At 46.1% G+C, this 22,919-nt stretch overlaps 1 long non-coding RNA gene across 1 annotated transcript; it reads right to left on the bottom strand.

The window, feature by feature from the left end:
* Positions 1–1,201: 1,201 nt before the first annotated feature.
* Positions 1,202–22,359, bottom strand: LOC140463741 (uncharacterized). The gene is made up of 5 exons (XR_011954767.1): positions 22,291–22,359; positions 21,547–21,653; positions 11,699–11,805; positions 5,585–5,774; positions 1,202–1,893 (listed from the first exon to the last, which is right to left on the bottom strand). It is a non-coding gene; the product is annotated as an uncharacterized lncRNA (long non-coding RNA).
* Positions 22,360–22,919: the final 560 nt, after the last annotated feature.

Genomic DNA, 22,919 nt, shown 5'->3' with positions numbered 1-22,919 from the left:
ATAACTATTAGAACTGACTTGCACTGGCTCCGTCAAAGTGGTCAGAGCATTATGGCTGTCATCGAAGGTGGTAACAAACTTCCCATGGGTTAAAAATCGTAAATGATAGAGTAGGTACGAGGTCTGATGGCACTGTTGGAGTATTGATGTGGTTGTTAATCACATTAACTCGGCTGGAGTTGACTGAATTTATATTGTCTCTTTCTGAATCTCAGGATGTCTCTCTGGGCAGTAAGTCTCCACAAACAGCAACGTGACAATGAGCAGGGATCGTTTGTTTTGATTTAAATTGGGATTAGAGCACTGCTGCTTCACAGCACCAGGTACACGGTTGGAGTTCAGCCTTGGTCAACAGCCTGTGTGGAGTTTGCACATTCCCCTATGATTGTTTGGACCCCCTCCAGGTGCTCTGATTTCCTCCCACTGTTCAAATATTTGTGGGTTAGGTGGATCAGTTGTGCGAAATTGTCCACAGTGCCCAGGATTATGCAGACTCGGTGGATCAGCCATGGGAAATGCAGTGTTACAGGGATGGAGTGCTCCAGGTGGGATCCTCTTTGGATGGTTGGTGGGGTTTGATGGGCCAATGCTCTCCTGCCACACTGTTGGGATTCTATTCTATGATTGAGGATAAAGCAGGGTGTCCTTGGAGAAGGAGCATGTGGTATGTATCAATGTTCTCGATGTCATTAGGTAGAGGTGGGCATCGCAGGGGATACACCCCTAACTCTACTTTGATTTGGTCCCTTCCCACTCTGTCATTTGTAATGGTTTGCTTTGCCCATAATGGGCTTTGTTTGTAAATATTCAATTGGTTACACGGGTGGTTTATTGCTGGTGATTATATATTAACAAAAACCCAAAATGGTGTAATGATGAACGTGGGAAGGTTGCTCAGCTGTGTGTGATAACATGTCTGGGTCGGAGAAATGGGGGGAAAAAGAACACTTCACAGCTCATAGAAGGAGAACTGAAAAGCAGTTAAATCAAACCAAAGGTTCAGACAGGGAGGGAATATTTCCCTGGAGTTTGAGTAACTGGAAAGTGATGGTGTCCGGGAATAGACAGGATTTTGTTTTACAAGGCATTTGAAATTTTTCAAAACTGTCATATTCAGATAGTTTCATTTCTTTTCTTTTAGTTTTATTTATTGTGGAATAAATAGCTACAATATTTTAAAACCAAATTCATAAACCTTGTGTTAAAGACAAATGTGAAATAAAATCCATCAAACCATACCTCACTGAAAACTGATGTGGAAGTGCAATCTCCTGGAGAATCCCTGCCCACTTCTTCCTACCCGGGCTCCATGGCTATATACATACCTGGGAGATAGCAGGAGGCCATTCGGCCTTTCAATCCTGCTCCACCATTCAAGGGGAAACAGCTAACAATGCAACTCAATCTCCTGTTCCTGCTGTGTTCCAATCCCCTTTGATGACTTTATTTCAAAGAACTATATATAAATCCTCCTTTGGCTTCACTGCCTTTTGTTCCAGTTGCTTTGGTGTGTTATTGTGTGGGTGTAGGCAGGGGTAATGTGATGATGCTGCCTCCTGGAGGATGCACTCAGCCTCCCTCATCATCCTGCAGTAACATCAACCGGGTTTCACCAACTAGAGATAGAACCCATTTCCAGGATATGGGCATCACTGGCTCAGCCAGCATTTATTCCCCATCTCTCGTTACCCTTGAGAAGATGGTAGGGAGCTGCTGTCTTGAACCATTCACAGTCCATTTGGTGCAGAGAGACCGACAATGCTGGGAGAGAGAGTGTTGTAGGATTCTGGCCGAGTGAATCTCCATCTTTGGTTCTTCAAATGCTGGTTAACTTTATCACGATCGGCAATTGATGTTGAGATTTCAATCTGCAAATCTTCACCATCTAGCACCCTGCATAAAGGAATATGTACAGATTAGAAATTCAGAACAGACAATTCTAGATTCTCTGGAATATCTTTTTCCCCTTTCTTCCCCCAAAGCTGTAACCCTCCAGCCCACTTACACTCTCCCACCATTCTGACTCTACTACCCCAAATGTACACCCTCCCCATTCTCATAGAGTTGTTGATAAATAGATCCATGGCACCACTTCCCATCCCTGGTTAGACTCTGCACCCTTTCTGGGTTCACTTCCTTTCCCTTCAGTTGCTGCAAGTCAACAATGTAACAGCAGAATGAAACAAAAGGAAACAGAAAGGGAGGTGGCAGATCCTGGACAGAACAGGAATCTTCAGTCTGGGAAAATGGGTCACATCCTTTTTTGTTTCTCATTGGTCAATTCCCAGTGTATGACAAGTTGGGAATGGAACTTGGTCCCATGTGGGTGTGGTGACACTTTGACCCTCCAACAGATCAATACTACAAACAAATACGTTCCTCGTCCAGACAATCAGTGTGAAATACTTTCCACTAGTTACCCCAAAGCACATGCTCCCAAACCCACCCACATTCTGTACTTGTGCCAGGTTTCCCCACAGACGCGTGGTCCCTGCCTTGGAATTTGGGATTTGCAGTTCTCATGCAGCCACTGGAGCCCTGATTCTGGAATGTGAATGAAAAGTGTGGGATGGAGGATGTTGTGTATCGGATCCCCATTCAGACACACGGGACATTTGGGCTGTCACTGGGATTTACTGAGACATCTGCTTAGACAACCTGATTTCTGACGTAAGGAACATAGATTCAGCCAAATGGGGGATAGGGAGGTTAATAAGGGGCAGTAGGTGTAAAGCAGAGGTGGCTCAGTGGCGAGCACTGCTGCCTCACAGCGTCAGGGACCTTAGGCGACTGTGTGGAGTTTACACATTCTCCCCATATCTGCATGGTTTTGTGCAGTTCTCCAGTTTCCTCACACAGTCCAAAGATGTGCAGGTTAGGTGGATTGCCCATGTTAAATTGCTGATAGTGTCCATGCCCGTGCCGGTTAGACAATTAGCCACGGGAAATGCAATGTTACAGGGAATGGGTGGGTCTGAATGGGATGCTTATCATAGGGTTGGTGTGGACTCGATGGATGAATATCCTGTTTCTGCACTATAGGGACTCTATTATATTCTCATGTGGAAGAATGTACTTATCTCGATGTGTTGTGAATCTGTGGAATTCCCTTTTCAAAATGCGGTGGATGCCAGGACAATGTGCCAACTTAATGAAGAGATACAGATGTTGAATTTGCAATGGGTTGAAGGGTGAGAGAGAGCTGGCAGGAAAATCCAGCTGAGACTGATGTGAGCTCAATCATCACCGTATTAAATGGTGGGGCTGGTTCTCCAGTGCCCAGTGCTTATCTTCTTACGGTAATAACTGGAAAGCTGAATCCAAAAATCACCGCCTTCACCAAAGGAGATTTTCGGAAAATGACAGATAGTCAGGTGGATTAGCATTCCAATCTTAGAGAGTGAGGAAGTGTGTAGGGGGTAATGATTTTGCAATTTTAAACTGAGGGGAGACAGTGATTTATGGTTTTAGATTGTGTCGTACATTCGCAGCGTCCAGCATACTCTGTTGTGAATATCCATCCTGTACTTTATTACAAAGCCAAGGTCACTGACAATGAAAACCAAAACTCCCAGGAAACATCGTCTCACCTTGTAATCTGATAAAAGGCTTCTGATAAATCTGGTTGAACTCAGAACAACGATGGAAAGTTGGAAGATTAAATCCAATCCCAAGATCCAGTGCTTAAACAAAAGAAGACTAAATAGGATGAGGCAGGAGTTGGCTAATGTAGACTGGAAACAAAGACTTTATGGTGGGAAAGTTGACGGACAGTGCAGGAATATCAAAGCAATTTTTCGAAGTGCTCAGCAAAAGTATATATCAGTGAAAAGGAAGGACTGTAGGAAAAGGAATAATCTGCCGCGGGTGGCTCAGGAAATAAGGGAGTCTATCAAACTGAAATAGAAGGCATACAGATTGGCAATGACCAAGGAGATCAGAAAAACTTTAAAGATCAACAGAAAGCGAGATGGGATTGGGGGAGAAAAGTGATGAGTAACTATCCCCAGGGCTGGAATAACAGTTTATACTGCTAGAGGGGAACCTATTGTTCGGGGAACATATGGCCTCTAATTGTTGAAGCACTTATCTGTTACCATAGAGATAATCCTGATCAAGTTAAAAATCACAGCACACTCCAAAAGCTTGTACTTCCAAATAAACCTGTTGGACTATAACCTGGTGTTGTGTGGTTTTTAAACTTTATCGACCCCACCACCGGCTCCCCCACATCAGAATCCTGAGAGATACCCCACTGAAACTGAAGTGCCTGTCAGATACTTGAGGGAGCCACGGGGGTGTGAGGGAGGGGTGTGTGGTTTAACCACAAAGTGCTGAACTGAACTAGACTTTCTAACTGCCGTTGCCATGGAGATAATACTGAGAAACAGTCTCTATTCAAAGTCCTAAACCACAAAGGTATAAGAATGGGAGCTTTACATCGGACAGGTGGGGAGTTACCTGATGCTGCCTGGAGGTGTTTTGCATGTACACTATCCAGGTAACTGCTGTGTCTCATCAATAAAGACTCAAAGAAGATCTCTCAGAGTTCTGTGCCTAGTTATTCCTATCCAGCAGGGTTCAGGAATATGAGTACACAGCAGTCAGTCTTCACAGTGGAGGATACGAAGAACATGCCAGTAATTGATAAGGAGACTGAGGACCTAGATAATAACCATGATCGTGAAAGAGTTAGAGCTGGATATGCTAATGGAGCTAAAGGTAGACAAGTCTCCTTGCCCTGATGGAATACATCCCAGGATACCAACAGAGTTAGGGGGAGAAATAGCAAATGCACTGAGAGTCATAGAATCCTAGAGCAGAGACAGGCCCTTTGGCCCAAACTGGCCCATGCCGACCAGAATGTCCATCCACGCTAACCCCATTTCCCTGCACTTGGCCTATTTGCTTCTGACCCTTTCCTGTCCATGTATTTGTCCAAATGTCTTTTACCTGTTGTGTGTTCCTGCCTGAACCACTTCCACTGGCAGCTCATTCCATATACATACCACCCTCTGTGTAAAACAGTTGCCCCTCAGCTTCCCTTTTATTCTTTCTCCTCTAACCCTAAACTGATCCAATCAATCCGTCCAATCCTTGAGTTCCTGGGAAAAAGACTGAGTGCATTCACCTTATCCATGCCTCTCATGGTCTTATACACTTCTAGAAAAGAACCCCCTCAGTTTCCTCTGCTCTAAACATAAAATCCTCACTTGTTCAACCTCTCCATTGTAACTCAGACCCCTGAGCCCTGGCAACATCCTTGTAAATTGTTCTGCACTTTTTACAGTTTAATAACTGAAACCTACATTACATTCATCATATTTCCAGTATTTCCCCACAGCGCTGGAACCGATGTGACAATGTCAATGGATTACAATCCATGATCGAGAATGAACTCCTTTACAACAATCCCGTTTTCATAGTCTTTCCCATGGTGCAGGTATCCTTGTGTCTTGCTGGTTGCATGGTTAATTAAAGACTTGTCCTTCTACAAAGCAAAGTTGTGGCCTAATTGTTCCTGGGAAATGTGCCATGACTTTTCAGACTTTCAAAAACAAATAAAACCTCTCTCCATACTCACCATGCTGACATGGACTTGGCTGTGTCTCAGGGCTTTTGCAGTCACACAGATTTGAAATATTCGCCCACGGACAGAATGCACACCTTTCCTTCCAGATGAAAAGTCCAATAATATTCAGATCGGCACGGATCAAGTAACCATCAGATCGGAACATGAAGTTCCATTTGTATTTCTCATCCGCAAATCCACCCTTTCAGTACCATACAACAGAGCACACAAGTTAGCACTGTTAATACAGGATGGAAATTCATAAGACAATTGTTCCCCCAAAGCTTTAAACCTCAGTCTCACAATTTCTCTCTTCTGTGAACTGAAATCCAAACCAATCCCCCCACTCCTTTCCTCCACACCCAGTTCTCACACACACTCTCTCTTCGAATTCAGTTTCCTAGCTCCTGATGAGAACCATCCTGCATACACTGCTTCCTGCACACTCTGGCCAAGACCCATCTTACTAAAATGAGCCAAATTAGAATTCTAACTGCAGGCCCATCCTTGTCCCTTTCCATAACAACCCTGAATCTTCACAAAAGTGTTCTGATAACTTTCTGCAAAACGCTGCACCACTGACAGTCTGATCACATGTCAGGGTAGCAAGAGAAGGGCCATTCCCCAGGGTCCTGCTCCCAGAGGGATGAAGCTGCTAATGATAGATTAATCCCTCACACCCACAGCCTCCTTCCCAGGCACTGACCGATACTGCGCATACTCCCACAATTGGCCAGCACTGCGCCCGTGCACTGGTCTCCCCTCCTACAGCACGTGCTCCCGATCATACAGGAGTCCAGGTGATTGACAGCAGCTGCTGCCCAATATATCAGAATCCCTCCAGTATGGAAACAGGCCCTTCGGCCAAACAAGTCCTTACTGACCCTCCAAACAGTAACTTACACAGACCCATTCCCCCTAACTAATGTAACTAATACTATGGGCAATTTAGCATGGCCAATTCACTTGCCCTGCACATCTTTGGATTGTGGGAGGAAACCAGAGCACACGTAGGAAACCCCCTCAGACACTGGGAGAATGCGCAAACCCCACACAGTCGCCCGTGGCCGGAGTCGAACCTGGGTACCTGGTGCTGTGAGGCAGCAGTGCCAACCACTCAGCCGTCTCTATAGAGTGGAGGGGGCGGGGCTGGAGGACTGGGACAATGGGATTGTAAACAATGAATGAATGTCGAGGACACTGGGGGATGGACAGGTCAGTGAGGGACAGGAGCAGTGCAGCAGCAGGAGGGGATCCTGGACAAACTGAGCAATGGGAGAGTCTGACAGGAGAGAAACTACAGGATGGTTCTGTTTGGAGAATCAGGCAGGGACAGCTGGGAGACAGTATGGACTGGTGGCTTGGGCAGGTTTACTAATGAGCCTCTTCAAAGATGCTGTTACTCAACTCTGAGCCTGATCCTCCTCATCCAGAGGTAAGGACATTTACACTATTTCCTGGTGGGCAAGGGATACAGGGACTACCTTTCAAAAGGAACTCACCTGTGTTGGTTACATAAACAAGACTCAATACAGAGTCACTGACAAAATGCTGGGGTACTTGAACTTCATCCAGAATATTAACATCTATAACTGGGCAACGCAGACCCCAATGTACAGAGTTAAATCCTGGATACTAATAACAGCTTTGTGCATGGGAAATCATATCTCATGAATTTGACTCAGTTTTTCTGAAGAAGTAACAAAGAGGATTGCTGAGGTCAGAGCATGGACATGATATACATGGACTTCAGTAACGTGTTTGACAAGGTTCCTCATGGGAGACTGCTCAGCAAGGTTAGATCGCATGGAGTACAGAACTGGCCCGAAGGTAGAAGGCAGAGGGTGCTTTTCAGGCTGGAGGCCTGTGACCAGTGGAGTCTCACAAGGATCGGTGCTGGATCCACTACTTTTCGTCATTTATATCCATGATTTGGATGTGAACATAAGAGGTATTGTAAGTAAGTTTGCAGATGACACCAAAATGGGAGGTGTAGTAGACAGTGAAAAAGATTACCTCAGAGTACAAGAGGATCTGGATCAGATGGGTGAATGAGCTGAGGAGTTCAGTTTAGAAAAATGCAAGCAGCTGCATTTTGGAAAAGCAAACTTTAGCAGGACTTATACAGTTAATAGTAAGTTCCTGGGGAGTGCTGCTAAACAAAGAGTCCTTGAAGTGCAGGTTCATAGTTCCTTGAAAGTAGAGTAGCAAGTAGATAGGATAGTGAAGGCGGCAGTTGGCCTGCTTGTCTTTACTGGTCAGAGTATTGAGTATAGGGGTTGGGAGGTCATAGTGCGGCTGTACAGGACATTGCAAAAGTTGCCGAATCAATATTCCATAGAATTCTGTTCTCCTTCCGATCAGATGGATGTTCTTAAACTTTAAATAGATCAGAAAAGAATTATAGCATGTTGCCAGGGCTGGATAGGCTGTTTTCCCTGGAGCGTCAGAGGCTGAATGGTGACCTGAAACAGATTTTTAAATTCAGGCTGGGCATGGATAGGATAAATAGACAAGATATTTGCCCTGCAGTGGGGGAGTACAGAACTGGGGGACTGGGAGGGAGGGTAGGCAGACAGGGCGTGGGTAGATCGAGGGGGGTGGGACAGAAATGGGTGGGGAAAGAGAGGGGGGATAGCGAGGGGTGTCACAGAGACGGGTGGGGACAAAAAGTTGGATTAGAGAGGAGGGGAACAGTGGGGTGCTACTGACAGAAAGGGGGAAAAGACCTGGGGGGGGGCAGGCAACCAACAAATGGGGGGAAGAGACGGGAGACGGGGGGAGTGGGGGAAACAGGCTGGCGGAGGGGGGAGGGGAACAGGCCGATGGGGGTGGGGGTGGGGAAGAGGTGGAACAGACCGACGGGGGGAAAACAGGCTGACAGAGGGAGGGGGGACAGACAGAGTAGGGGGAGACTGGGGGGAGCAGACAGTGTGGGGGAGACGGACAGTTATTTTATAGATTTACAACTCCATCCTGTTCCTGTTTTCTCCTCCTCACCTTTATCCCCTCTGAAGGGCTCAGAACAACTGCATAGTTCTTGGAAAGTAGAGTTTCAGGGAGATCAGCTGCTGAACGTGGCATTTCGGACACTAACATTGAATAGAATGCGCTGATTCGATTCGATTCCACTGTCCGTGTGGTATTTGCACATTCTCCCTGTGTGTCTGCGGGGGCTACCTCTGGGTGCTCTCAATTTCCTCCCACAAATCCAAAGCCATGCAGGTTAGCTGGATGAGCTTTGGGTAATGGCAGGTTACAGAGTTAGGGTGGAATACTGTTCCGATGGTTGGTATGGTCTCATGAGCCGAAAGGCCTGCTTCCACACTGTAGGGATTCTGTCACTGAGTATAGGGATTAGGAGGGCACGTTGTGGTTGAGTAGGGCATTGGGGAGGACAGTTTTAGAATACTGTATTCAATTGTGGTCTCCCTGATTTCAGAAAGATGTTACCAGAATAGGACTCAACCTCTTAATGACAAGTTCCTGGGAAGTGTTGACAGACAAACAGACCGTGCAGTGTGGGTTGATAGGTCATTGAAAGTGTGGTTGAAGGTAGACAGGTCGGTGAAGGTGGTGTGCGGTATGCTGGCTTATTGGGCAGTGCATTGATGATAAGAGTTGGGGGATCATGTGTACAGTTTATTGGCTCGGCCACTTTTGGAATCCCCAGACTGCTTTCAATTCCAGTCTCCCTGCTATTGGAAAGATGTTGGGAAACTTGCAAGAGTTCAGAAAAGTTTTAGTAGGGTGTTGCCAGTATTGGAACATTTGAACTATAGGGAGGGGCTGAATAGGCTGCGGCTGTTTCCTTGCTGCACTGGACACTTTAGGTGGCTTTATTGCTTCTCGCAATTTTATAAAGTTCAATGATAGTGTGACTAGTCATGGTTTCTTTTTTCCCCAGGGTTGGGGAGTCCAAACAAATGTGAATCTTTTTTCCAAGGTGGAAATGACAAATTCTAGAAGAGAGATGGCAAGTTTAAAGGATATGAAAACCAAACCAACTGAAGATGCTGTAAACCAGGAAGAGAAACAGAAGTTTCTAGTAAAGCTCAGCAGGTCTAGCAGCATCTGTGAAAAGAAATTAGAGTTAACGTATCTGAGGAAGGGTGACCAGACCTGAAACTTTAACTGATTTTTCTTCACAGATGCTGCATGACCTGCTGAGCATTTCCAACAACATCTGTGCAAGTTTAAAGGGAGTTGTTTGGAGTATATACCTGAGAGTAACTTTATAAAATGCGAGTGAGACCACATCTGGAGTAATGACAGAAGGTTTGGTCCCTTTATTTAAGGAAATACGTCATTTCATCAGAGGCATTTCACAGAAGATTGACTGGGATGAACCCTGGTTTGCAGGGATTATCTTTTAAAAGACTGAAGAAGTTGGGACTCTACTCACTGGATTTGGGAAGAATGAGAGGGGATCTCATTGTAACATGTAGGATTCTTAAGGAGTTTGGCAGGGTAAATACTGAGAGGATGTTTCCCATCATGAGGGAGTCTGGAACCAGATTCTGGGTCAGTCACGGAATCACGGGTTCTGTTTTTGATTCGTCAAGTTTAAGGCAACACCGACACGGGTCAGGGGTTTCAGTAGCAATGGAGCTGGGGTGAGGTGGAGACAAGCAACATTTTAAGAGATTGTAATTCCTGGTGTTTGTGATTGTGTAGATGTCTGATCAGAAGGTCACCTTGGGGTCAGATATGAGAGCAATATTGTCAAGAGTGTGGTTCCTGTCTCAGACAGTTCCCAGGGAGAGGGAAGGGCTCAGCAGTAAGGGAAAGTGATTTGTAATAGCAACTGAAGGCAATGGGTTTAACCATTGCAATGTTCCATTGCAGGAAATTGCAGCCAATCGCGTAGTGGGAGTGTGATGAGCAGTTTGATAACTGAGTAATGGAGAGGGATGATGGGCATTGTCAGTGTACATGTGAAACCTAACACGGTGCTTTTGGACGATGTCACCTCCTGGCAGTATGTAGGTGAGAAACAGGAGGGACCAAGGATAGATCCTTAAGGGACACCAAATACAAGGAATTCAGAAAGGAAAGGGAGAGTCAGGATGGAGTAGGTTTTTCCAACAACAGTGGGGTCAAATATTAGTTTGTAGCAGAATGGGAGAGAAGGACATAACCAGAAAAGACAGACAGGTAGAACAAGGAACAATATCTGTGAATTGGGGAGGGGGAGTGAGGAGGAGGAGGAGCAGCCCAACTCCAAAAGCACTATTCCTACAATAGTGACATCACCCAACTCCACCCTAGTCTCAGCTCATTTACTGAAATACTCGTCCATCCCTGTTTTATCTCCAGACTTCATTATCCAAACACACTCCGGGCCAGCCTCCCACATTCAATTTCCATGTAATCTCAAGAGTATCTAAAACCCTACTGCCTAAATGCTCACTTGTACCAAAACTTGTTGATCCATCAAAAGGCTCCCATTAACAAGCAACAATTTAAAATTCTTACCCTTGATGTAATTCCTGGCTGTGAACATCCCTGTCTCCCTGCACCACACAACCTGTGAGACCCCGACAACTCATTTTCTTTCAGACTCCCAACGATGTGTTTATTCATTGCTTCGGGGTAAAAAACAATGACTGCAGATGCTGAAAACCAAATACTGGATTAGTGGTGCTGGAAGCGCACAGCAGTTCAGGCAGCATCCAACGAGCAGCGAAATCGACGTTTCGGGCAAAAGCCTTTCATTAGGAATAAAGCTTTATTCCTGATGAAGGGCTTTTGCCCGAAACGTCGATTTCGCTGCTCGTTGGGATGCTGCCTGAACTGCTGTGCTCTTCCAGCACCACTAATCCAGTATTATTCATTGCTTCACCTGTCTAGCTGTTTCTACTGTTGCCAAGGCAACACGGTCTGGAATTCCCACCCTAACGCCCTCAGACCTGCTTTCCTCCTTTAAGGTACTCCTGAAAACCTGCTTATTTGGCAATTCTTTTGATCACCTGACCTAATATCCCCATCTGTGGCCTTATGTCAGAAGGTCTCAATAGTATTTCTATGGAATTATAAACATGATAAAAAAAAACTGTTGTTGATTTGCACATACATTGTCAACTCTTCAATGTTGCTGAGTGAATAAGCTATAACAGCTCTTACCCAACCACATTGTGGGAACACCTTCACCACACAAATTGCAGCTGCACAAGGAAGTCAAACATCACCCTCTCCACAGGCAATCGGGCTTTGGCACTGATCACTGGTATCTGTGGAGAGAGAACCACACAGTTGATATTTCAGGGAGTGCAAAATGCATGATAGGGAGGGAAAATGGTGAAGAATTTGGATTTTCAATTTTGTGTTTTACAATGTGCACTAAGTTCTGTAAAATCTCTCATCCCATACCATGAAAATTTCCTCCTCTTCCTGGTCAATATGTCTTTCCTTTCCCCTGCCCTTCACCTTCACACATTTCCAATGCCTTGGTCACAACAACACTGTGCTGTCAGTGAATTTTATCACGTGGTTGAGTATTGTCCCGCCCCTCATTCACTCCGATTGGTTGAAGGACCAACTAGCACCTCTAAGCCCCCGTTCCCCCACTCTTATTGGTCCTGCGCTGACATCAATAATCCGAGACCCATTGTGGGCTGGAGCATGCTCAGTGCTTCCTGATTTTGCTGCTGTTCATCAGGTGTAAGAGAGAGGGGGCTCATTCCTGTTTCTCCTGATGTCAGACAATAACAACAACTACCTGCATTGTATGGAGCCTTTCACATTGAAAAATCTCCTAAAATGCTTCAGGAATGATGGAAACGATGATTAAAGAGAACGATTTTTAGAAACATCTTTAAGGCAGACAGAGGGGGTTCAGGAGGATATTCCAAAGGTTTGTGTCCTCGGCAGCTCCAATCATGGAGTGATATAGGTGGGCAACAGCTTACAATGGAGACAGTTAGTGGCTAACCATAAGTTAACAACCTCATGTCCTAGCCCCACTACCCCACACACCAGGCCTCGTTCTCATAGCCTGCCCTTACACACTACCTATGGTTAGCCACTAACAGTCTCCATTAACAGCGGATCACCCTCCCCCAGCCAGGTCATTATGCTTTATCCAACTGTTCTTCTCACTCTATCCCCACCTGTCCTTTACTCCCCTCTTTTCTCACTATCTCTTTCGGTTTACCCTGAATCCCTCACAGGTTTAATGCCTCCCGAGTGGCACGAGAAAATCTCCCTGCTCGTCAGGACCCCATGCTTTCCCCTTCCTATGCCATTGGTACCAATGTATAATGTCCTCCCACTAGTTATTTTCCCTTTTGAGAATATTATTCTCCTTCTGTGAGACATCCTTGACACTGGCACCAGGGCAGCACCACCCCATTCTGATCTCTCACTGTCGGCTGCAGAAACGGCAGACTGTGCCTCTGACTAGAGAGTCCCCTCTCACCATCGATCGTGTGGAACTGGATATATCTCACATTATGTTCGAAGCCAGTCTCAGTCACAGTAACTTGGCAGTCAGTGCTACATTCCCCTGAAAGTCTATTACCACCTACATTTTCCAAAACAGAATACTTGTCCGAGATGGGGATAGCCACAGGAGACTCCTGCAGTACTGACCTACCCCTCCTACCTTTCCTGGAGGTAACCCATCTGTATTTGCAGTATCCTGCAATCCTGAGACTGCGACCTATCACACCCCCCAGCTCCTCTCAATTCCTCACTGCCTTTCATCACTCCTCCACCAATCCATGCGTTCCAATAGGACTTGCAAACACACTTGCTGCAGACATAATCATCAGGGTCATCGAAACTCTCCCTAATCTCCCACATCCGACAGGAACAGCACGCCACTCTACAACAGGCCATCTCTCCGCCTTAACAATCTACAGACCAAGACAAAGGCACAGTCTTACTGCTCGGAAAATACTGCCCGAGAATAACTTAATGCTTACGTTTTATACCTTAAACATTTCATCAAGAGACCCTAAGACATTAAAAAGAAATCCTCACCTTACTCACTATTGTAGATTTAATAAAATAAAACCGACTAAGATTGATATTTGAAGAGACTGAACCTCACTGAGCTGATCCCCGGCTCTGAGGACTTCCAAGGGTGAGGTCTCTCTGAGGCCAGCTGTGAAATATCAGTGTTTCTCTTCTCTGCCCACTCCATTTCCAGAGAGGTTTGTAACTTCACAGCCAGTCAGCTCAGAGAGGTCACTGCTTGGTTTTATTCCCTGGGGGTTGCCTTTGCTGCCCAGACCAGTATTTATTGGCCACCTTTACTTGTCTTGGAGAAAGTGGTGGTTAACCGCCTCCCTGAAATGCTGCAGTCCATGTACACCACAGTGATGTTTGGACAACAATCCCCCTCTGGCCCCACAACCCTCCCTGTCTCTGTAATCCCCCTCCAGCTTCAGAAATTACATGGCCGTGGCATAAGATTTTTATTTAGATTCATTTTTGTTTCATAAACTGGCCCAAAAAAAGAGAAATATTTCACCCCCAAACAAATTTCTGTTGATTGACCTTTTGGAGAGGCTGACCTGACACATGGACATTGCAGTGTTTTATCTCAAATTGTACACGTAGAATGATGGAACTTTCTTTTAAACATTGTTAAAGAGGGAGGCAATGGCTTAATGGCATTCCTGCCAGATGAGTGACATGTACAGTGTTCCGAGGATTAGGGTTAGAGTCCCAACATGGCTGATGGCAGCATCGGAATTCAATACAATCTAGAATGGAAAGGAGAATGATGACCATGAAACTATTGTTGATTGTTAGAAAACCCATCTGGTTCACTAATGTCCTGTAGAGAAGGAAACGGTCATCCTCACCTGGTCTGGCCTACATGCGACTCCAGACCCACAGCAATATGGTTAACTCTCAAGTGCCCTCAGGAAAAATAATTTAAAAACTGTTAACAAATATTCCACAGGTATCACTTAAAAACTGACTGTTCCCATTGGGACCATGTGAATTTCTGAACGGCCTGAACTAAAACGGAGTTTCAGCTTCACCTTCTCCCTGTCTCACCTCCCTCTGTTTACACCCAACTCCAAAACACTCTCATTGAGCCAAGCAGCCCTCACAGTGCAGCCATCATTTTCATTGTCTGCTCACACCTACACTGCCCTCAGCCTCCTGTACTGTTCCAATGCATCTCAATGGGAGCTCAGGGACAGCACCTCACCTTTCAGCTCAGCCCTTTGTAACCCCAGAGTCAACATGGACCTCAGCAGTTTCTGAATGAACAGACCGTTGTCAGAAGCTGGAACATTCCACCTGGAAAGGTGCTGGAATTTGAGTCCAAAAGGACTTTTAATGGGAAGTTTGCAGGTAACTGAAAATATGAAGTTTACAGGTTAACATCATGAAGTGGGTGATTGGGTCTAAATCTGACAGTTCTTACAAAGAGACGAGGTGTAATCTGGATAAATCTGTGCTCCCTCTCAGGCCAATATCTCCTTCCTCTGCTGCATGGCCCAGAATTTGTACATCTTTCTGCTTAACAAAAATATTGGAGATATTTTACCACAAACAGATCAGACAATACTTACTCCTTCCACAGTTAAAAGCCAATGATATTCAGATCCTGATGACTCCATTGACTGTAAAAACTTGCTTTTGAGATCCCAGCCTCAATTATTCTGATTTAATATCCTATGAAATGAATTCACAAAACAAAACTCACAGTCAGTGCAGGAAGAATATAAAGACACACTTTTCGCTTGGTATGTGCTTGATGTGTAAATGCCTCTCTTCAAATCGCACCCCCAATCCTAGGAAGAGGACATGCACATGTGCCTCACCTGGACCTTGCCCCTAATAAAGATGGCGACCATATCCCAGGACCTATCACCGCCTAAGGGCCGCAGCCATTTTCCCATCTGCTGCAAACGCGGGACCGAGAGTTTCTAATTCAGACTAACGACCCGCACAGAGGGTAATTGAAACTTCCCAGTCTAAAGTGATTCATTTGGCCCCAAGGTCCCATACTTCCCGCGGGAGCCTGTGCCCCACAACCTGAGCCGCCTCCGGAATTTTAATTTTGTTTCTTTCAAAGATGTGAAAAGAAGGGCCCTGTATAGACTGCTGCTGCACACCGTCCACCTCTTCTCCCTCATCCACCGTCCGGACACACCTTGGCATGCCCACTTGCCACCGGCCGGTGGGGATCCCCAGTGGAGGGCTCTCTACGCGGGAGTCCTCCCCCTTTCTCTCGGGGATCTGGGGTGGAGGGTGTTGCACGCAGCAGTCTCCTGCAACCGCAGATTGCGGTGGTTCACGGACTCCCAGCCCAACTGCTTGTTCTGTGGCGCTGTGGAGTCCGTGGACCATGTATATATTGGGTGTGGGCATTTGCCCTCCATTTTTGATTTTCTTAAAAACCTCCTCCTCTGCTATTGGTTGCACTTCAGTCCCACGCTCCTGATCTTTGGGCACCCGGTACAGAGGAGGGAGGGCAGATCTGAAGACCTCCTCGTGGGTCTGCTCCTGGGCCTGGCCAAACTGGCCATCAACAGGTCCAGGCAGCGGGCCGTGGAGGGGGTCGTTAGGGCCGACTGCCTGCCCCTCTTCCAGGGTTACGTTAGAGCCCGGGTGTCCTTGAAGAAGCAGCACGCGGTGTCCACCAACACCCTGGAGTTGTTCAGGGAGAGGTGGGCGCCACAGGGAGTGGAGTGCATTATTTCCCCGTCCAACTCTATTTTGATTTAGTCCCTACCCTCCCCTTCACTGTTTTGATCACACAGCATTGCCCTTTGATGTGAAGGGCAGTGCTTGTCACTGGCCACTGGGGCGTTTTCCTATCTTCCTGGTGGTGGAAATTGAATAAAGATTCGTGCACTTTGTGTCTCTCACTGTGTCTCACACCTGCACACACACACCATGGGTGCTGGGGAAAAAATAAGTACTACCGCAGTTTAAAAAAAAATAACAGGAGATTGGGTGATAATAAAAAAAAAGAAAAAAAGATATAAACATGAGATTGCATATGGCCATACTAGAAAAAAAAAGTGATTCATCATCTCCGTCTCCGAGGCCACTCTCCCCTTCCCTGTTTGCGTCTCCCACATTCACCGACGGCCGTGTCACGTGGCGCTGCACAGGCAGAGTTACTGGTGATGTGTCATCCCACTGGCCACGCCCCTCATTCACTCCCATTGTTTGGATGATCAGCTGGTTCCACTTGGTCCACCACTCCCACCACCTTTTCCTATTGGTCTGAAGCTGCCATCAATCAGCTGGACCCCATTGTGAGGTCAGTGGTGGGATCCTCCCCCTGTCTGAATTAAACCCAGAAGGTGTATGGATGGTGTCAATCAGGAACAACAAGCAGAAGGTGCTGGGAAAGCTCAGCAGGTCTGGCAGCATCTGGGAACCGAAATCTGTCCAGTGGCCCTTCCTCAGAACCGATGGGAGCTGGGAAAATTAGAATTCTGACACTGTGGAAACAAGCCATTCGGCCCAAAGGTTCCACAGCGTTCCTCCGAAGAGTATCCCACCCAGACCCATTCCCCTACCCTATTACTCTACATTTCTCCTGACTAATACACCTAACCTACACATCCCAGAACATTATGGGAAATTTAGCTTGGCCAATTCAACTAACCTGCAGATCTTTGTATTGCAGGAGATAGGGGTTAAAGAGTAAATAATAGGCAGGGACAGAACCCAAAGAGAGACTGGAACATTTGGAAAGACAAAGGAGTGGATTATGATCTGGCTGGGAGGGTGCATATCTGTTAATGGAGGGGACAGGAACCTGTGTCTGGCAGCATCTCAGTGGAGGTGGCGGAAATGGCGACTGATGATCTACGTTCTGCTGCAAAAACAGACCCCGAGCTTCCAGCTGCCTGCCACTTTAACACACGAGCCTGTTCCCTGGCCAACATCTCTGTCTCACGCTTACTGCAGTGTTCCAGTAAAGCCAGTTTTTCCAAGGACTGCAATTTCCCATCCCACATAGTCAATACCATCGAATGTGTCTCCTCCACTTCCCGCACCTCTGTCTTTGAAATCCAAACCTCCAACTGCAAGGATAGAACCCTCCCCAAGTCCTTACCATCCATCCAGATACAACACATCATCCTCTGCCATTTCCACCACCTACAATCATACCCCACCACCAGATTCCTAAGGCGTTTGACAGGATAAATAGTGAGAGGATGTTTCCCATCACGGGGGAGTCCGAAACCAGATTCTGTGTCAGTCACGCAATAAAGGGTTCCATTTCAGATTCATCAAGTTTAAGGCGACACAGACGCGCGTAAGGGGTTTCAGTAGCAATGGAGCTGGGGTGAGGAGGAGACAAACAACGTTTAAGAGATTGGAATTCCTGGTGTTGTGATTGTGTAGGTGTCTGATCAGAAGGTCAGCTTGGGGTCAGATATGACAGCAATACTGTGAAGAGTGTAGTTCTGCCTCAGACAGTTCCCAGGGAGAGGGAGGGGCTCAGCAATAAGGGAAAGGAATTGGTAAGGCAATGGGTTTAACCATTACAATGTTTCATAAGAGGAAACTGCACCTAATCGAGTAGTGGGAGTGTGGTTAGCAGTTTGATAACTGAGTAACATTGGAGTAATGGAGAGGGATGATGGGGAGGAAGAGTTGGGCATCGTCAGTGCACATGTGAAACCCAACATGGTGCTTTTGCACGATGTCACCTCCTGGCATTGTACGTGAGATACAGGAGGGACCAAGGACACCAAATGCAAGAAATTCAGAAAGGAAAGGGAGAGTGGAGATGGAGCAGGATTTTGGGAGAGAAGGACCATAACCAGAAAAGACAGAACAAGGAACAATATCTGTGAATCGGTGAGGGGGACTGATGAAGAGGAGGAGGAAAGAGAGTTGGAAAGTCTGTAGTTTAGTGAGATTAGGGTAAAGGGTCAAGATGAGCTCTGATAAGGCTTGACATGAGATTGGAGAAAGATGTCAGTTAAGGACAAAAACCAGGAACACTACGTGACGCAGTTTGGCTCCGTGGGCTAGTGGGAGGGAGGGAAACAGCAGATCGGATTATCTCAGTCTGAGTGACAGAGAAACTCCATGTGCTCCAAACTCTTGTTGTTGGAGAGAATGTTGGAGGAGACAGGATGATGAACAGTGTTTCACAAAGAAACAAAACCTGGGTAAGTGATATTTAAAGTGAGTGAACAAACCTAATGTATTTAACGTTTATCCAAAATATTAAAACAAACGACTGAAGTCCTGGTTCGAATCCCATCTTGACAGATGGTGGAGTCTGAATTCAAGAAAAAAAAAACTGGAATTAGGAATCTCCTGATCTCCATGGAATCATTGTCAATGGCGGAAAACATCCTGCCAACCTGACAGTGACCCAGCCAGCTACTCTCTGTATTAATCACTGCAAAGTCTCAACAAAGGAATGAAACTGGATAGACCGCTTGGTATCTATCAAGGCACCAGAAAATACAACCACAGAATCAGCCCTCTCGATGGTGCAACGTCCTCCAGACTAACATCTGGATTTTGGGACCAAAATGTGCAGAGCTGTCTCACCGACCAATCAAGGAAGAGCCTGACATAGTCATACTCACAAAATCAACCCTTACAGACAATGACCAGACACCATCATCACCATCCCTAGATAGAGAGTGTGGTGCAGGAAAAGCACAACAGGTCAGGCAGCGTCCGAGGAGCAGGAGAATCAACGTTTCCAGCCTAAGCCCTTCATCACCCTGACCTGCTGTGCTTTTCCAGCACCACACTCTCGACTCTGATCTCCAGCATCTGCAGTCTTCACTTTCTCCTAAAATCTCTGGATATGTCCTGTCCCACCGGCAGGACAGACCAGGCAGAGGTGGTGGCCCAGTGGTGTACAGACAGGGAGGATTTGCCCTGGGAGTACTCAGCATTGACTCCGGACACCAGGAAGTCTCACGGCTCCTGCTGGTAACCACGTACCATCCTCCCTCGGCTGATGAATCAGTTCTCCTTCATGTTGAACAATATATGGAGGAAGCACTGAGGAAGTAAAATGGTATCAAACATACTCTGGGTACAGGATTTCGATATCCACAATCGAGACGAGCTCTGCAACAGAATTACTGACTGAGCTGGTCAGGTCCTAAAGGACCCAACTGAGTCTGCAGTGGGTGGTGAGGGAACGAACAAGAGGGAAAAACATACTTGATCTCATTGTTATGAATTGACTAGCTGCAGATATATCTCTCCATGACAGTATCGGTAAGAGCGACCATCACAAATTCCTTTTGGAGACAAAGTCTTGCCTTAAAGTTGAGAAAAACCGCCATTGTGTTGAGTGACACTATCACCGTTCTAAATGGGATAGACTTTGAAGAGATGTAGGATCTCAAACTGGGTATCTCTGAGGCACTGTGGGACATCAACAGCAGCAGAACTGTACTCCAGCGCAATCTATAATCTCATGGGATTGTAAATTCCACTCTCAACCATCACAATGTACAGTAAAGGAGGGCATGCCAAGAGCAGCACCAGGCATAACTAAAAATGAAGTGCCAACCTGGTGAAGCTACCAAACAGGACTATCTGCATTTCAAACAGCATCAGCAGCAAGCAACAGAGTTAAGTGATCCCATATCCAGTGGAACAGATCAGAGCTCTGCAGTTCTGCCACACCAAGTTGTGAATGGTGATGGACAGTTAAACAACTCACTGCAGGAAGCATCACAGATATCCCCACCCTTACTGATGGAGGGGTCTCACACATCCATGCACCAGATAAGATGACAGCATTTGCAGCAATCTGCAGCCACACGTGTCAAGTGGATGATCCATCTCAGCCTTCTCCAGTGGTTTCCAACATCACAGATGTGAGTTTTTAGCCAGTTCGATTCAGTTTGAATAACATCAAGAAATGGTTAAGTAGTGCAAAGGCTACGGGCCCGGCAAATATTCTGGCAATAACACTGATAGCTTGTGCTCCAGAACTTGCCACCCACCAAGCCAAGTACCGCTCCAGCACTGGCATCTACCGACAATGTGGAACATTGCCCAGCGATGTTCAACACAAAAACACAGGATAATCCAACCCAGGCAAGTTCCATCTATCAGTCCACATTCGATCCGCAGTAAAGTGATGGAAGATGTCATCAACAGGGCTACCAAGCAGCAGCTGCTCAGCAACAGTCAGCTCAGTGACACTAATTTTAGGCTCCACCAGGGCCACTCAGCTCCCGATTGTGTTACCGCCCTGATTCACAACCTGACACCTAACTGAATCCCAGAGGTGAGGTGAGGGTGACAGCCCAGTCCCACTACAAGATCACTATTTCTAGCTGATTCCACCCTTGTCTCAGCTCATGTCATCTTATCCACTTTATGTTATCTCCAGACTTCATTTTCTAAACACACTCAGGGCCAGCTTCCCACATTCAACCTCCCTGTAATCTCATGAAAGTCTAAATCTCTGCTTGTTGATTCATCAAAAGGCTCCTAATTATAATCAACAGCATACAGCCATAGAGATGTACAGCAAGGAAATAGACCCTTCGGTCCAACCCGTCCATGCCGACCACATACCCCAACCCAATCTAGTCTCACCTGCCAGCACCTGGCCAATATCCCTCAATTTAAAATTCTCACACTTGATTTAATTCCTGGCTGTGATAATCCCTAGCTCCCTGCACCACACACACTTTGAGACCTCGAAAACCCATTTTCATCGAGACTCCCAACCATTTGTTAATTCATTACTTCACCTGTGTGGCTGTTTCTACAGTTGCTGAAGCAGCTTGGTCTGAACTTTGCAGCCAAAACCTCACAGGTCTGCTTTCCACCTTTAAGACATTCCTCAAAACCTGCTTTTTGGCAATGCTTTTGGTCACCTGACCTAATATCTCCATCTCTGGCCTTATGTCTAAAGTTCTCAACATTATTTTTGTGAAATTATAAGCATGACAATAAAAATACAAAGTGTTGTTGATTTAGACATTATTTTCAAATCATCACTGTTGCTGTAATGAATAATCTGTAATGTCTCTTACCCAACCACATTGTGGGAGCACCTTCACCACACAAACTGCAGCTGTACAAGAAAGTCAAACATCATCCTCTCCACAAGCAACAGGGCTTTGGCATTAATCACTGGTATCTGTGGAAGGAGAAACACAGTTGATGTTTCAGGGAGTGCAAAACGGATTACAGGGAATGAAAATGGTGCAGAATTTGATAAACAGAAATGGAAGGAAAATACACTTGCTTGTTGGAAAAAAAGAATTCTTGACTGTCAAAAATATTCAAGAAAAAAGTAATCTGATAATAGAGCAGTACATGGTCAGGGGCTGGGCCGCAGTGAAAAACTCATTTACAAAGGGTCTATAAAAGTAATAATACAGTAGTAAACAGACCAAAAATACACCCATGGTTCGAGACTGAGGAAGCTTGATATTGACAAAGTGGTCATGAGGGAGCCCAGAGGTGAATCAGAGCAGTATTGACTGATATGATCACAATGACTCTACGAGAGAAAGGCTGCACATGCGCCTGGCTGCACCTTGCCCCCTACAAAGATGGCGGCTCCGAACGTGTCCAGTGAATCGTTGTCCTGAATAAAGATGGCGGCGCTCACTCAGACCTGCAGCCGCACTGAGGCTATTCCCCATTTACTGCAAACACGGGACTGGGACGTTCAAATTTGTGTTTTCCAACGTGCACAATTTGTTTGTAAAACCTCTCCGCTCATAGCAACACAGTTTTTCTCCCGTTTCCCAGTTTATTTCTTTCCTTACCGTATCCTTTCTCTCCATAACTTCCCGAGCATTCATTACAGCGACTCTGCTCCGCGCGCGAGGGTGATCGCATGGTTTAGTTTGATTTTGATTGGTTGGAGGATCAACCTCCCGCTCGGTCCTCCAGTTCCGCCCACCGACCTTTCATTGGTCCGGTGCTGACATCAATCACCCAGGGTCGCCTTTGATGACTAAAGCATGCGCAGTGTGTTCTGCTTGAGCTGCTATGTTGGGTAATGTGATAGGAGAGTTTGCTGAGGGGAAGAATTCCCTTTGTGTGAGCTCTGCAGTAGATTTCCTTTATTCATGGAGGGAATTGCCTTCCTACTCATGACTGTATAGCTGTGATTGATGAATCAATGCCATCTGAATCAGTACATAAACACCCCATTTTCATTCCTTTTCACAACATCTGAGATCTTTAGCACATTGTATCACGGTCTTCTTTGGAAACAAAAAAAACATGAAACGGAGCCTCAAGGAATCGGAGCAGGAGTAGGTCATTCATCGCCTTCAGCTTGTCCCCCCATTCTATCAGAGCATGGCTGGGCCAACCCAGACCTCAACAACTCTTTTATGCTTCATCCGCATAGCCCTCAACTGCTCAATATTTCAAAAATCTATCTGCC

The sequence above is a fragment of the Chiloscyllium punctatum genome, chromosome 38 (assembly GCF_047496795.1).
Source record: "Chiloscyllium punctatum isolate Juve2018m chromosome 38, sChiPun1.3, whole genome shotgun sequence".
Taxonomy (NCBI): domain Eukaryota; kingdom Metazoa; phylum Chordata; class Chondrichthyes; order Orectolobiformes; family Hemiscylliidae; genus Chiloscyllium; species Chiloscyllium punctatum.
Note: the sequence above shows the minus strand (reverse complement) of the source record. Positions and strands in the feature narration are given on the sequence as shown.